Genomic DNA, 15503 nt, shown 5'->3' on the forward strand with positions numbered 1-15503 from the left:
AACTCACAAATATTATGTAATTTCTGACCCCCCTTAACAAGGAGGAAGTATGGCTATTTATAGCCTTTACAAGAATTATCCCTAATCCCAAAATTGACTAAACTAACCCTACCAATTAATGAAAAGGATTCGGCCAGCCCTAAGTTCATAATGGACTGACTTTAATTAATATTTATTAACTATAAAAGGATAAATAATAGAACTAACTTAACTCCTCCTTAAGCGTGACCCCTATGTGAAGGCACGCCTAACTAGCAACAGGCGCTGGAGGGTCTTCTACTTGGAGCAAAGTGTAAAGTTTTGAATCTTCATTTTCCAAACCTTCAATAATCTTTAAATCTTCTCCAATGCGACCTTGGATTGTACTCACAAGGGCTTGTAAAGATTTACACATCTTCTTGGCACGAGCTCTTGTGACTGGACCACTTGGTACTTGAATGACTTGTGCAACTTGTTTGTGACTAGCCTTGAGCCCCTCATCAATCCCCTCCTCTTGAAGGCGATTTGTCCCCAAATCAAGCTCGTCATCTGCATGAAAAGGACTCAAGTCAGCCACATTGAATGTAGCATGTACTCCATACTCACCTGGAAGGTCAAGTTTGTAGGCATTATCATTGATGCGCTCCACAACTTGAAATGGGCCATCACCCCGTGGAAGTAGTTTGTTGCGCCTTTGGATTGGAAAACGCTCCTTTCTCATGTGTATCCAAACCCAATCACCTGGTTCAAACACCATCTTGCGACGTCCTTTGTTGGCACTTTGGATGTATTGAAGGATACGTTTCTCAATATTAGCTCTAGCTTTGGTATGCGAATCCCGCACGAACTCAGCCTTTTTCTTACCATCTAGGTTAACTCTCTCAGAAATAGGTAAAGGAGACAAGTCTAAAGGTGTGAGAGGGTTAAATCCATAAACAATTTCAAAAGGTGAAAATTGAGTAGAAGTATGCATAGTGCGATTATATGCAAATTCAACATGAGGCAAGCAATCTTCCCAAGATTTAATGTTCTTTTTAATAATTGCGCGCAACAATGTAGATAAAGTCCGATTAATCACTTCAGTTTGTCCATCAGTTTGTGGGTGACTAGAAGTAGAAAAAAGCAATTTAGTCCCTAGTTTACACCACAAAGTCTTCCAAAAGTAGCTAAGGAACCTTACATCCCTATCAGAAACAATGGTACGAGGTACCCCATGTAAACGCACTATGTCTCTAAAGAATAAATCAGCCACATGTTTAGCATCATCAGTTTTATGGCAAGGAATGAAGTGAGCCATCTTTGAGAAACGATCAACTATCACATAAATGGAATCATACCCTTGTCTAGTTCTAGGCAATCCAAGTACAAAGTCCATAGACAAATCTACCCAAGGTTCATGTGGAATGGGTAAAGGAGTGTAGAGTCCATAAGGATGTACCTTTGACTTTGCTTGGTGACAAGTTACACACCTTTGTGTATGCCTCTCGACATCCCTCTTCATGCGAGACCAGTAGAAATGCTCTTGGAGAATTGACAAGGTCTTGGCCACTCCAAAATGTCCCATGAGGCCTCCACCATGAGCCTCTCTAACCAACAAAAGTCGCAAGGAGCACATTGGTATACATAGTTTACCTTTGTAGTACAAGAACCCCTGCGACACAGAATAATGCTCACGAGTAACCCGTGGCAAGGTGGTGAAAATCTCACCAAAGTCTAGGTCAGCTGTATATAAATCCTTAATGAATTCAAAGCCAAGCAACTTAGTGTCTAGTGTAGTGATTAGTGTATACCTTCTAGAAAGTGCATCCGCCACTACATTAGTCTTTCCAACCTTATATTTGATGACAAAAGCAAAACTATCAATGAAAGCCACCCACCTCGCATGCCTTTTGCTCAATTTGGTTTGTGATTTGATGTGTTTGAGCGATTCATGATCAGTGTGGAGTATGAATTCCCGAGGTCTGAGGTAGTGTTGCCAAGTTTGGAGAGCTCGCACCAATGCCATCAACTCCTTGTCATAAGTTGAATAGTTCAACGAAGCACCATTCAACTTCTCACTAAAATAGGCCACCGGTTTCCCCTCTTGAATGAGCACAGCTCCAATACCTACACCAGAAGCATCACACTCTACTTCAAAAGCCTTGTCAAAATTAGGTAAACTTACTACAGGTGCATGTGTGAGCTTGTGTTTAAGTAATTGGAAAGACTTAGCTTGTTCTTCTTCCCATTGGAATGACACATTTTTCTTGATAATGGCTGTAAGTGGGGCAGCAATGGTGCTGAAATCCTTGACAAAGCGTCTATAAAAGCTTGCCAAGCCATGAAAACTCCTTACCTCACTTACACTGGTTGGTATTGGCCACTCATTTATGGCCTTCACCTTTTCTTGGTCAACTCGTATTCCCTGGTCACTCACAACATAACCTAGGAAGACAAGTTGATTAGTGCAAAAAGTACACTTCTTAAGGTTAGCATAGAGGCTCGCCTTTCGAAGTGCATCTAAGACCATTTGTACATGCACAACATGCTCTTCTGCACTCTTACTATAGATCAAGATGTCATCAAAGTAGACTACCACAAATTTACCAATAAAAGAACGCAAAACATGGTTCATTAACCTCATGAAGGTACTAGGTGCATTAGTTAAGCCAAAAGGCATGACCAACCACTCATACAGACCATGTTTTGTTTTAAATGTTGTTTTCCACTCATCCCCTTCTTTCATTCGTATTTGGTGATAACCACTTTTCAAGTCAATCTTAGTAAATATAATAGCACCATGTAACTCATCAAGCATGTCATCTAATCGAGGTATGGGATGGCGATACTTTACCGTTATGGCATTTATGGCTCTACAATCAGTGCACATCCTCCATCCTCCATCTTTCTTTGGCACAAGTAGGACAGGTACAGCACAAGGACTTAGACTCTCTTGAATCCATCCCTTAATAAGCAAGTCCTCTACTTGCCTTTGTTGCTCCTTAGTTTCCTTCGGATTAGTCCTATATGGTGCCTTATTAGGAAGGGAAGAACCAGGAATGAAATCAATTTGATGTTCAATTCCCCTCAAAGGTGGCAACCCATTAGGTATATCCTCAGGAAATACATCTTGGTACTCCTGTAAAAGATTAGCAATAGCACTAGGCAAAGAAGCACCAAGTTCATTAGTGAGCAAAGACTCTTTACAAAACAAGATAAGCAAAATCTGGTTAGAGTGCAAAGCCTTTCTCACATCTCTAGTTCTAGCAAGCATGATGGATTTCCTCTCCTTTTTTCCTTCAATGGCCGAATGTGAAGTGTCAATTTTATGAGAAGATGGTTCGGCCATTTTGCTCTTTGTATCATGCAAATATTTCTTTTTAATGTCACAATGCATGTCATATTCCTTTTGCAACCCAATTTGGTCCTCATGCACTTGTTGAGGTGTAAGAGGTGCAAGTGTGATCTTTTTAGTATTGTGCACAAAGGAATACTTATTCAAGAATCCATAAAAAATGACCCTTTTATCAAATTGCCATGGCCGACCCAAAATAATATGAGTAGCTTGCATAGGCACAACATCACATAAAACATCATCTTTATATCTACCAATGGCAAAATTAATTAAAACTTGCTTATGAACACGTACCTCACCACTATTATTCAAACATTGTAGTTTGTAAGGTCGGGGGTAATCACTTGTTGGCAAGTTCAATCGTTCCACCATGAGTGCACTAGCAACATTGGTACAACTCCCTGGGTCAATTACCAAGCTATAAAGCTTGTCCATCACATGGCACCTTGAGTAAAATATGTTCTCTCGTTGAAGGTCATCTCTACCAGCTTGAGTAGTTAGAGCTCGTCTTGCAACCATACCAACTTTACCATGAGCTGGTATCTCCTCAAATTCCTCATCTTCCTCAACCAAGGGAGGCATGTCCTCACACTCATCCTCCTCATCCGTTTGTACTTCCCCATTTGGTAGCATAAGCATAACCCTTTGATTTGGGCATTGGGAAGCAATATGTTCAAATCCTTGACACTTAAAGCACTTAGTGTCTCGGTATCGAACTTTGCTTACCTCATGAGTAGGCCTACCATCGCCTCTTGAGGGTGGTTTCGAGGAAGTTGCATTCGGCCTTAGTGATTCCTTGGTTGTCCCACCTTGTTTGGTCAAAGGGAATACACTAGAGGGGCTGACCTCCCTCTTGAAGGGTTGGTTTCTCCAATTTCCAACTTGAAAGTTGGAATTTTGTCGAATTGGACCTCTCCTCTTGAGCCTCCTTTCAATCTTAATAGCTTTGTCTAGCATATCATGGAGGTCCACATAATGGTGCATCTCCACTTGATCCGCTATTTCAGGCCTCAATCCACTTAAAAATCGTGCCATAGTAGCTTCCCGGTCCTCGACAATGTCAGCCCTTAACATGGCTATCTCCATCTCCTTATGGTAGTCCTCCACGCTTTTGGTTCCTTGTGTCAAATTTTGAAGTTTGAGGTACAAGTCACGGTGGTAGTGACTAGGAACAAAGCGTTTTTTCATGACACCCTTCAATTCGGTCCATGTAGTGATAGGGTATTCACCACTTCGCCTTCTACTAGTAGTGATTTGATCCCACCACACTATGGCGTAGTCGGTGAATTGCATGACTGCAAGTCTCATTTGCTGCTCCTCGGTGTAATCATTGCAATCAAAGATCAACTCCACTCGTTTCTCCCATTCCAAATAGACATCGGGGTCGGATTTGCCTTGGAAAGTAGGCAATTGCATTTTAACGCCTTTGATTGGATCCACACCAGCTTTGCGGTGTTTATTCCTCCATGTCCTCGACCCATATTCCTCCTCGGAGTTGGAACTTTCATAGTCACGGGTTGGTGCATTGTGTCTCCGGGACTTAGAATTGGTTTGGGAGTGTTCGAGACTATCCATCCTCTCATGCAATGGTTCTAATTCCTGTTTCATTATCTTGAGCAATTTTTCAGTCATAGCCTCCATCACAAGTTTAATATCAAAAGGAGTAGTTTCCGTCCCTTCGGACATGTTGAGGTATTCCTGCAAAAATAGGGTTAGTGGAAATAACACCTCACTCACTCCCTTAGTATATCACTCACACTCGTGTTTCACTCAAGTGTATTAAAACACTCTAATGATCTCACCAATCACTTCTCAAGTCACTAGGTTGCTTTTCTTGAAGAAATCAGAATTTTCTTGAAGAAATTCAATCAAACTTGAACCAAATTACACCCAAGTGTGGCGGATGAAGGCTGTGATTTTTGGAAGTTTATTGGACTGATTTGAAGACACAAAAGGAAATGTATAATATGCTGGAAAAATACCCTAAGCTGTCCGCCCAAGAAAAGGGAAAGTGTGGATTGTGACTAGTAGCTAATTTTAGGAGTTAACTACCAAGTGGAATCCAAAACTGATTAGGACTCTTGGGACTTGTAAACCACGTTTTTATTGGCTGGAAATACTATAAAATATGCACCAAGGATCGGCTGGGCAGTTGGCACAAACCACAATCAAGAAACAAAAGCAAGAGGTGGCTACAAAGTAGGAAACCCCTATCTTATCTTCCCACCTTGTGTGGCTATTTAATAGCAAGGTTTCTTGGTTGTTTTGGGGTGTTAATGGCTGCTGGTTTTCTGGTATTTCGTGGACAAAGAGAGACGGCCAATAGTTCAAGATTGAAGGCAACAAGGTTTGTTCTTTCAACCCAAGCTCGGCTAGGCTACCCAAGCAAATTATTTTCTTGTTCTTGAAATCCGATTTGTGTTTTCTTTTTCTTTCTTGTGTTGTTTTTTTTTTTTTTTTTTTTTTGCAAGATGGATCTTTCTTTCTTTTTCAATTCGGATCCTACACACAAGAAACAAGATCTTTGTGTCAAATTTGAGCAAAGGCAGCTGCAAGTTCAAGACAAGAATTTTCGGATGAACAGTGTTTTCGGGTGAATAGTACCCGATGAACACTAACCTTTTTTTTTTTTTTGGATGACTCTATATGAATTCAAGACTTCAAGATACAATACACAAGACCCACGAAATCAAGACACACGATGGATGAATTGCGGACAACAACCAACAAACAATCAACGAAAACAAGATAAACAACAAGAACACAAGACAAAACCCTAGCCGCTTATGGAATTCCTATACGACCAGAATTTAACACTATAAGAAACGGAGAAAAAAAAATTTTTTTTTGTTACTTTAAGGAAAACTTACAAGATGCAATGGGATATACTTGATGTCGTCGACTAACTCTTGATACCAACTGATACGAATGCACGGATCTAGACGAACAATCAAGTTGAAAAGGCGGCACGTATGACCCCTCTAAACCCCGAGTTGATGAACTAAGATGAATCTCAACCCAACAACTAACGATTTAGTGAACCAACGGTTTGGGTAGAAGAACGCCACAATCAAGGAGTATACTTGATTGATAAGTTCAATTTGAATAACTCAAGAAAACTCTCAAGTATTCAAGCAAAGCTCTCTTGGAAGAGAAAAGTGAATAAACTCACAAATATTATGTAATTTCTGACCCCCCTTAACAAGGAGGAAGTATGGCTATTTATAGCCTTTACAAGAATTATCCCTAATCTCAAAATTGACTAAACTAACCCTACCAATTAATGAAAAGGATTCGGCCAGCCCTAAGTTCATAATGGACTGACTTTAATTAATATTTATTAACTATAAAAGGATAAATAATAGAACTAACTTAACTCCTCCTTAAGCGTGACCCCTATGTGAAGGCATGCCTAACTAGCAACAGGCGCTGGAGGGTCTTCTACTTGGAGCAAAGTGTAAAGTTTTGAATCTTCATTTTCCAAACTTTCAATAATCTTTAAATCTTCTCCAATACGACCTTGGATTGTACTCACAAGGGCTTGTAAAGATTTACACATCTTCTTGGCACGAGCTCTTGTGACTGGACCACTTGGTACTTGAATGACTTGTGCAACTTGTGTTTGACTAGCCTTGAGCCCCTCATCAATTAAGTTGTGAAACTTTTTTGTATTGTTTCTGATTTTTTTTGTCATCTCGATACAGTTGAAACTTAGTCCGCCAAATCCAGATGATCTTGGATATGTTGATTCCATTTCAGTGGATGAAATTGGTGGTGTTAAGGTATGATAAGACAGCCCGTGGCGCTGTTCCTCTCCAATATGTAGTTGTTTCAACTGCTTGTATATGATTTTTATGAATGATGAATAGGTTACAATTGTAAGAAATGAAGAGGGTGGAAATTCAGTATCCACAGTTGTTCTGCGAGGCAGCAGTATATTAGATGATCTTGATAGAGCAGTTGATGATGGAGTTAATGCATACAAGGTACCCTTTGCTGAATATAAAAGATATACATATGGAATGATGGGTTGTCTTCTAGATGCCTTTGCAAGTTGTTAACTATTTGCTTCTAGGTGATTTGCAAGTTTTTACTTGCAGTTGGGATCTAATAGACTTTGCTATTTCCATCTATACCAGGCAATGTGCAGGGATAGTCAAATAGTACCCGATGCTGCAGCTGCTGAGATTGAATTAGCCAGAAGACTAAAGGAGTTTTCTTTCAAAGAAACTGGGTAATACACTTCCTTGCAGTAAAGCATGTCTTGTTTTAGGTTATTGCAGCTGTGCTGAAGTGCAAGATATACCTTCACATGCTTGAGCAATTATTCTATCCATTTTGCAAGTGTATTTTTATAGTCCTTGTTTAGAGAAGTTTATGTGCATCTGCTTGTGGCTGCCAACTGTAACATACATCTTTCTACTATATACGTTTGTTTGATTATTTGCACGGGATAAGTTAAGGTTGAATAAATTATTGGACTTGCTTGTTTCTCATGCATTTTTTGGCTCAACTGCTGAATGATCCGCTTGAAGAGTTAGTGTTCTGGCTCTATATGATTGAACAGTGTGCTAATCTGAGTTAGAGGACCATTTTATTGACATTAACTTGATGACAAGTGCTGCAATCTATTTCTGAAAGTGTTTTTGTTGAATGTTTAATATTTACTGGCTTCTCATAGCCGTTGGCATACTGTAACTCGTCTAATGTTAGCTTGATTTCTTGTCAATTAGTAAACTGAATTGTAGATGATTCGTTTGGTTGAGGCTCAGATTTTTCCATTGCCTTGCAGCTTAGATCAGTATGCAATTTCCAGATTTGCTGAAAGTTTTGAAATGGTACCTAAAACCCTGGCTAAGAAAGCTGGGCTTAATGCTATGGAGATCATAGCATCTTTGTATGCCGAACCTGCATCTGGGAACACCGGTGTTGACATCGGTTTGGAGGAAGGTGTCTGCAAAGATGTCTCCACAACCAGTGTATGGGACCCATATACCATAAAGTAAGCTTTTTTCTTATATTGCTGAAATCCACATTCAATTTTTTTCTAGCATAGAGGGTTCAATTTTGAAGATTAATAGCAATTTTTACTTTTAAAGTCATTCTTGGAGTAAGCATTAAACCCTGCTGGTGAAGGTTGTTCAGAAGATTGTTTAGCAATTTCTAGTGACCTGCATATGTCATGCATATTAAAGGCTACCACCTAACTAAATCTAGCTTCTGTGGAGCAACGTAAACAAAAGCTCAATGGAGATCCTGAGCTCTGTTGATCTTGGTCATTGGATCCTCAAAATTAATCAAAAGATCCAAGCAGCCCAGTTGTGCATGAGCTTGTGAAAACTGGAGCTGATACTCAAGTGCTTGCCTGCTTGGGTTTTTTTCTGCCCATGAAGGAGATCTTTTTTAGTTTACTCTCCTTGGGATTGATGCATTCTAGAATATTCTTCAGCAACTCGAGCTACTCTGAAATATCGAATTTAATGAAGTGTCAGATGGTTCTTAACTAGGGATTTGATTCAATTGACAGGTTTTTTTCTCTCAAATATGCTGCTAATGCTGTTTGTACTGTCCTGCGTGTAGACCGGGTGAGGCATTCTTGGCATCTTTACTTTTCTTGTTTGTAATGTTGTTGTCATGATACTGGTGGTGAATTACCCGTTTTTGTGGTTTATTCTGCATTTAGTTGGTTTTTTTTTTTTTTAAATATGAAAGAGTTTCACTTGGTGGTAGAGAATTCAATGTAGTTTATGGAGCGGATATGCAATAATTGGCAGGATTACTTGGTAATTGGTGCGTAGGTGATGGCCATGGTTTTAGGTATAGGTTTTCAGTTGATCAAGTTATTCTGTGGGTTGTGTGATTGTCTTTTGAATGCACTGCCTAGAAGTTTCCCTTATTGGGGCTAAGTGAGGATATAGGTGAATTTGCAGACTTTCCAAGTGTGGAGATCTTAGATCTCCTAAGTGGATCAGAAGTCATGCATGATGACAGGATTTCTTGGGCATGCTAAAAAGCTCATACTATACCCTATCACTAGTTTCAAAAGAAGGCTTGGGTTAACCACAATATTTAAGTATAGTTGGAGATTCTTGTAGTTATTTTGCCTTAGTTTGGGACACTAAGGTCCCATAAGGAGGGTCTAAACGGCGCTGCTGTTGTTAATAACTGTGGATGCCTTTACTGGAAATTTTGATCATAAATCTCATCTGACTTTTAGTAGGTGCAGTGCAATATTTTCAATTGCTTTGATATTGCTACAACCAGCAAAAGGAACAATATTTTCCATCAAAATCCACAGCAATGCATTTTGGTCTAAAACATGTGCATTTGTTCCACCCACAGAATGATGGAAATGGTTCTTCTCATGTTTCAACGTTAAGAAGTTTTCCTCATCTTTTACAATAATTGTGATTATGTGCTGTGTATTGGTTTCCCGATACAGATTATAATTGCAAAACCAGCTGGTGGTCTGAAAAGAGATCCTCCTGTGGAGATGGATGGATGGATGGATGATGGAGTGTTGAATATGAATGTAAGAGTGATTTAGATTTTGCTTCTAGTTTTCTGGGCCTCTAGTTTCCTGTGAATATGAAAAGAGATCCAACAACTGAAAGCCCATTGCCCATTGCAGTCGGCTCTCACACATGAAGCTGGTGCAAGGTTTTTGCCTGCAACAGATGAAACTTAGTAGTATTATAATTTTAGTACAAAACTAAGACAAAATGAATTTTGACAAAGATAAATAAATAATTAAAACAAAATGGATTGATATGTTTTTAACACTGAGAATAATCATTCATACACACCTTAGCTAGCTAGTCTAAGTGTATAACAACAAATCATAGTAGCGGGATTGCCGGGATCTGGTTTTATAATTATGGGTTCTGCATTTTTGCCTAAAATTTGGAAAAGAGAGAGAGAGAGAGAGAGAGAGGTTTGGTAGAGTACCTTGGGGTCTCCGCAAGTGAAGGAGCAATCAATTTGTCCCGGGTTTGCATTCTTGATGACCATAACTAGAAGTGACAAAATATATAACGACATGGTGAGTTGTGTGTGATTTAAGAGAGCTATTCATACATTTTTGGTCGACGGTCCGTGTAAGTTGATGGCTTGGCCAAATAGTAGACATTGTGAATCCCTCGAGTTGATGACAACTAGAAGTGGCAAAATGGATATATGGTTGATAAATGATTTTAGTTAAATGGATAATGGATCAAATTGATCCAATCTAATTAAAACCATTTAATAAATGGATCTAAATGGATGTCATTTAAATGGATAGTGTAAACCATGATCAATCCATTTATCCATTTACTCTCCCAAATGCTAAATTTAAGATCCAAATATTTTTTTCCAAAAAATACAGATCCCCAAAGTTCTATCCTTAAATCACCTAAAACATTTTGGTAATAACAAATGCTTGTACTATACTCTATTTCAGTTCTTCATAAAATTAGTTTAGTTCCAAGAAAATTTATCTGCTGTAGTCAATTTAACCTTTCATCATTACTTTAAGTATCATTTTGTAAAGTAATGCACAATTAAGAACTTCGCTACATTTTTATAACTTTTGGGTGAATTGAATACGGCTTTACAGTGAAAGAAGTTTACGTTTCCAATTTTTTACACTCCTATTCAAGTGGGATGCCTTGAATAAAAGTGTAGTTCTAATAAGAAATCTTATGTTATTTGACAAGTAAAATATTTTCATCACATGTGCACGTAGTACCTAAAAATGTATAAAATTTCTTATTATACTATTGATATACAAGCTACATTATATTACTTAGTAAATTATGTGTCTTTTTTTTTTGATAGTTGGGTTTGATGATAAGGGGAGAGGGATTGTAAGTATGAGAATTTGGATTCAAAACCTTCAACTTATTAAAAAAAAAAAAAAAGAAGGTGTCATTTACGTTTCTTAACCAATATTGCGGGGTACTCGTTAGAAAAATTCTTTTTATAAATAAAAGAAATAAAAAAATGAAAAACTATTTTAACTGGACCCACCAAAACCCATCAACAGCCGTACGTTGCATCACATGTCGCTAAGTCACCTGATTGGATTTCCCCAAGAAGAAATATCATCTGATTGGAAGGTGCAACATTGTATAATCCCATCCTATTTCACCTTAACATAGCTCTTACCCAAATAAATGGGTCTCTTTGGTAACCGGCCCTTGTGGGGTTGCCATCCCACATCGGTTCCGAGGGGGTTGGGTTTGGGTTTATAAGTCCCCAGAAGAACCTCAAGAGTTGCCGGCTTTTGAGGTTTCTTCTGGGAGTTAGGTTTATAAAAGCCGAATTTCTAACTTTTGTTAGAAAAGGTTAAGAGCGGTAACTGGGCCCACTAATGCTTGTTACACGTACAAGTGTCACGTGTCCAATTAATAGACAACATGAGCGATACGGTTAAAGCTCTGATTCACTCAACTAATGAAAACAGAAATAAGAAAATCCACCCAAAAAGATTTGTAAGCACTAATTAGCTCCTAGTCAATCCTATTTATGTTGACTGTTTTTTAAGTTAAATGGATGTATATGGATTACATGGATAATCCATTTAAATCCATCAACATAATTGGATTTAAATGGTTATCCATTTAAAACCATAGAATTTATATGGATCATCCAAATCCATTTAAAGTTGGTTTATATGGATGGATTGGTGGATATGAATCCATTTTGCCACTTCTTGTCAATATCAACGTATATATAAAAGTAGCTATTTTAATCATAGTATTTCTCACTCCAATATAGCATGCCTAATTGAAAGAATGAATGAATTATGGGTCACTTGAGTTTTATCCATACTGAATCATATTTGAATTATATTATGTGTTTAAAAATTATCTCTAATTTTAAAATAACTTTAAAAAATAACTAATCTTATCTTAACGATATTTGCTTTCTATCAAATTATTAAAATGATTATATTATATGTTTAAAAATTATCTTTAATTTTAAAATAATTTTAAAAAATAGCTAATATTATCTTAATGATATCTGCTTTTTACCAAATTATTATATAGAAATATAATAAAACCTTTTTGAATCACAATCATTGAAATCTTACAAATCCCATAAATTACTTCCTTTCACCACTATATCATTGATTAGTATTCAAATTTTTCATTATCTCTTCTTAATTTTGAATTAATTTAGTGTAAAAAAGAGAATTAATTGTTACACCTATAAATTTATCAATATTACTGAAAAATGAATATTTATTGATGAAGAAAAATGGATTAATGCATCTTTTTCTACTTAATTAAGTATGAATATATAATTCTAGGTTTATGGTCATTATAAAAATTTAAATTTTCTAAAAGAATATTTATAAAAAAGAATATCTACCAAGTTTTAGATATGGGGTACATTATTTGATGTATACTATCATATCATAGTGAAAAGTATGTAAACAAATTTTTAAAAATTAATAAATAATTGAACATTTAAAATACATTAATTTTTTAAAATTAATATGAATGAATATGTAGAACTGTTGTTAATTTTTATATTTAAATTATTCATATTTGTATAAATTCACCATAAATAAAAAAAAAAGGACCTTAAAATTCTAGTATCCATTTGATTGCTAATAAATATTAGAAACCATTGCTTGTCGGATAATGTGTGTGTGTGTGTGTGTGTGTGTATAGGGATAATTTTAGAAGCCTCCCTTGAGGTTTGTAAAATTATACTAACCTCCTTTGAAGTTAAGGTTTTGATAACAAAATCAATCCAAATCAGAAAAAGTACCATTAAAAAAGTGTTTTGAGAAAAGAGATAGTATTTTTATTCTACAAATGTCCTTTTATGCTCGTGTATAAGCTGTATTGTAAAGGAATGAAATACATATTAACAAAAGTGAGGGAAGATAAGTGCAAATAGCAAAGAGTAAAAATAAGCAGTAATTGATTTTCTCTACAAAGTTGGACTTAGGGCTAGTGCATTGGATTACAACAGTTATTTTTTCACGTCTTTATCATTTTGCATATAAAAGGCAACAAGAAGCATTAAAATGGATCTCACTTTCACCTAAAGCAGTAAAATTTGAGGTGGGAAAATAGTGATTTTGTGTGGATTTTGCAAGTTGAAGGTGAAGTATATATGTAGAAACTATAGCCCCATTAAGCTACATGAGGAAATCGTAAAATTCACTCATATCCTTTTACATCAAGAACAAATATTGCAAGCGTAATCACAAGATAGTTGTGAAGATTTTTGAGAGAATAAAAAATTCAAACAAATTACTGTTAGTGTATCAATTCAGACAAATTCAACTGTGAAGATTTTTGGTGTATCAATTTCTGAAAGTGAACACAGATTTGGTGCATGAATTGGCACCATTTTGTAATTACAGGTTATTGTTCATCATTAAAAATTTTCTAATAACTATTTTTGTTAATTAGTTAGTAACAGTTAATTAGCGCCCTAATTACTTAATTGCCAGATATTAATTTCCAATAAGACATAATATCTTAGGATATATGAGTAATTTTCCTCCAATAAGACACTATAAGGGAAGTTAGTATTACTTTGCAAAGCTATTACTAATTTGTAACCCAGTGGACTATTTTGCACATTACTCAATTATTTTTGGTACATTTTTCTTATTATCAAGCAATTATCTTACTAATTCATACATGAATGACAGTGAAACTCGTTAAGATATTTAAATAACACCTAACTTACTATGTTATTATATATACTTACTTATACTGCTCACTTGCACTTAAATATTATCCAAGAATAAATATCGTTTGTATAGTTAAATCACACATAACTCACCATGTCCTTATATATACTCATTTGTAAATTGTGATGCTAACTTTCAATTAGATATTATCCAGGAATATATTTTCTTATTTTTTATTTTAGATAGATAAAATTTCATACAAATGATTTAATGAAGATTTGATGAAGGATAGGAGAGCTCGTTAAGATACCTAAATAACACCTAACTTACAATGTCCCTGAATATATTTAGTTGAATTGCTAGATTGCATTTAGATATTTTATCGAAGAACAAATTTTCTTGCTTTAATTTTAGTTACTATTTCATGCAAAATGCTCGCTTGCACTTAGATATTATCCAAGAATAATTTTCTTACTTTTTATTTTAGACGAAATTTCAAGCAAATGATGGTTTAATGAAGATTTCATGAAAGATTGGGGAATTCATTAAGATATTTAAATGATACTCAACTTGCTATGTCGTTACATATACTCACTTGTAATGCTCATTGACACTTAGATATTATCTAAGAACAATTTTTTTTTTTACTTTTTATTTTAGATAAAATTTTTTGTAAGTGATTTAATGTAGATTTGATCAAGGACAGGGCAACTTGTTAAGATATTTAAATTATACCTAACTTACTATGTTATTACATATACTCGTTTGTACTGCTCACTTGCAATTAGATATTAATTATCCAAGAACAATTTTTTTACTTTTTATTTTAGATAAAGTTTCATGCAAATAATTTAATGAAGATTTGATGAAGGATAGAAGGACTCGTTAGGATATTTAAATAATACCTAACTTATTATGCCGTTACATATACTCACTTGTACTGCTCACTTGCATTTAGATATTATCCAAAAATAAATTTTCTTACTTTTTATTTTAGATAAAATTTCAAGCAAATGATTTGATGAAAATTTGATGAAGGATAGGGGAACTCGTTAAGATATTTAAATAATACCTAATTTATTTTGCCGTTACATATACTCACTTGTACTGCTCACTTACACTTAGATATTATCCAAAAATAAATCTTCTTACTTTTTTTTATTTTTGTTTTAGTTACCATTTCATGCAAATGATTTATCCTCGAATGCAATACCATATAGTAAAGTGATATCAAATATCATCTTGCAATATACGTGTGCTATTTTTTTCTAGTTCTTTCTATTAATATATATATTTGTAAAATGCGAAGTTACAGAAAGAAAATGATGGTTATTCTCGACTTTTAAGATTTTGAAACTACTTACGTTTGTACCGAACGATAATTACGGATTGAACCATTAGGCAAAATATGCCTTACGAAGGCCTTCCTAATTAAGTTTCAAGTTTGCCCATCATGGATCAACCTTAAACAACTTTAAATGTTAGAAATGTTAGAAACAGCTCCACCATTTTGTCGAATTCTACTATTGTGAACAGAACTTTTCTTTT

The sequence above is a fragment of the Coffea arabica genome, chromosome 2c, assembly GCF_036785885.1.
Source record: "Coffea arabica cultivar ET-39 chromosome 2c, Coffea Arabica ET-39 HiFi, whole genome shotgun sequence".
NCBI classification, from domain to species: Eukaryota; Viridiplantae; Streptophyta; class Magnoliopsida; order Gentianales; family Rubiaceae; genus Coffea; species Coffea arabica.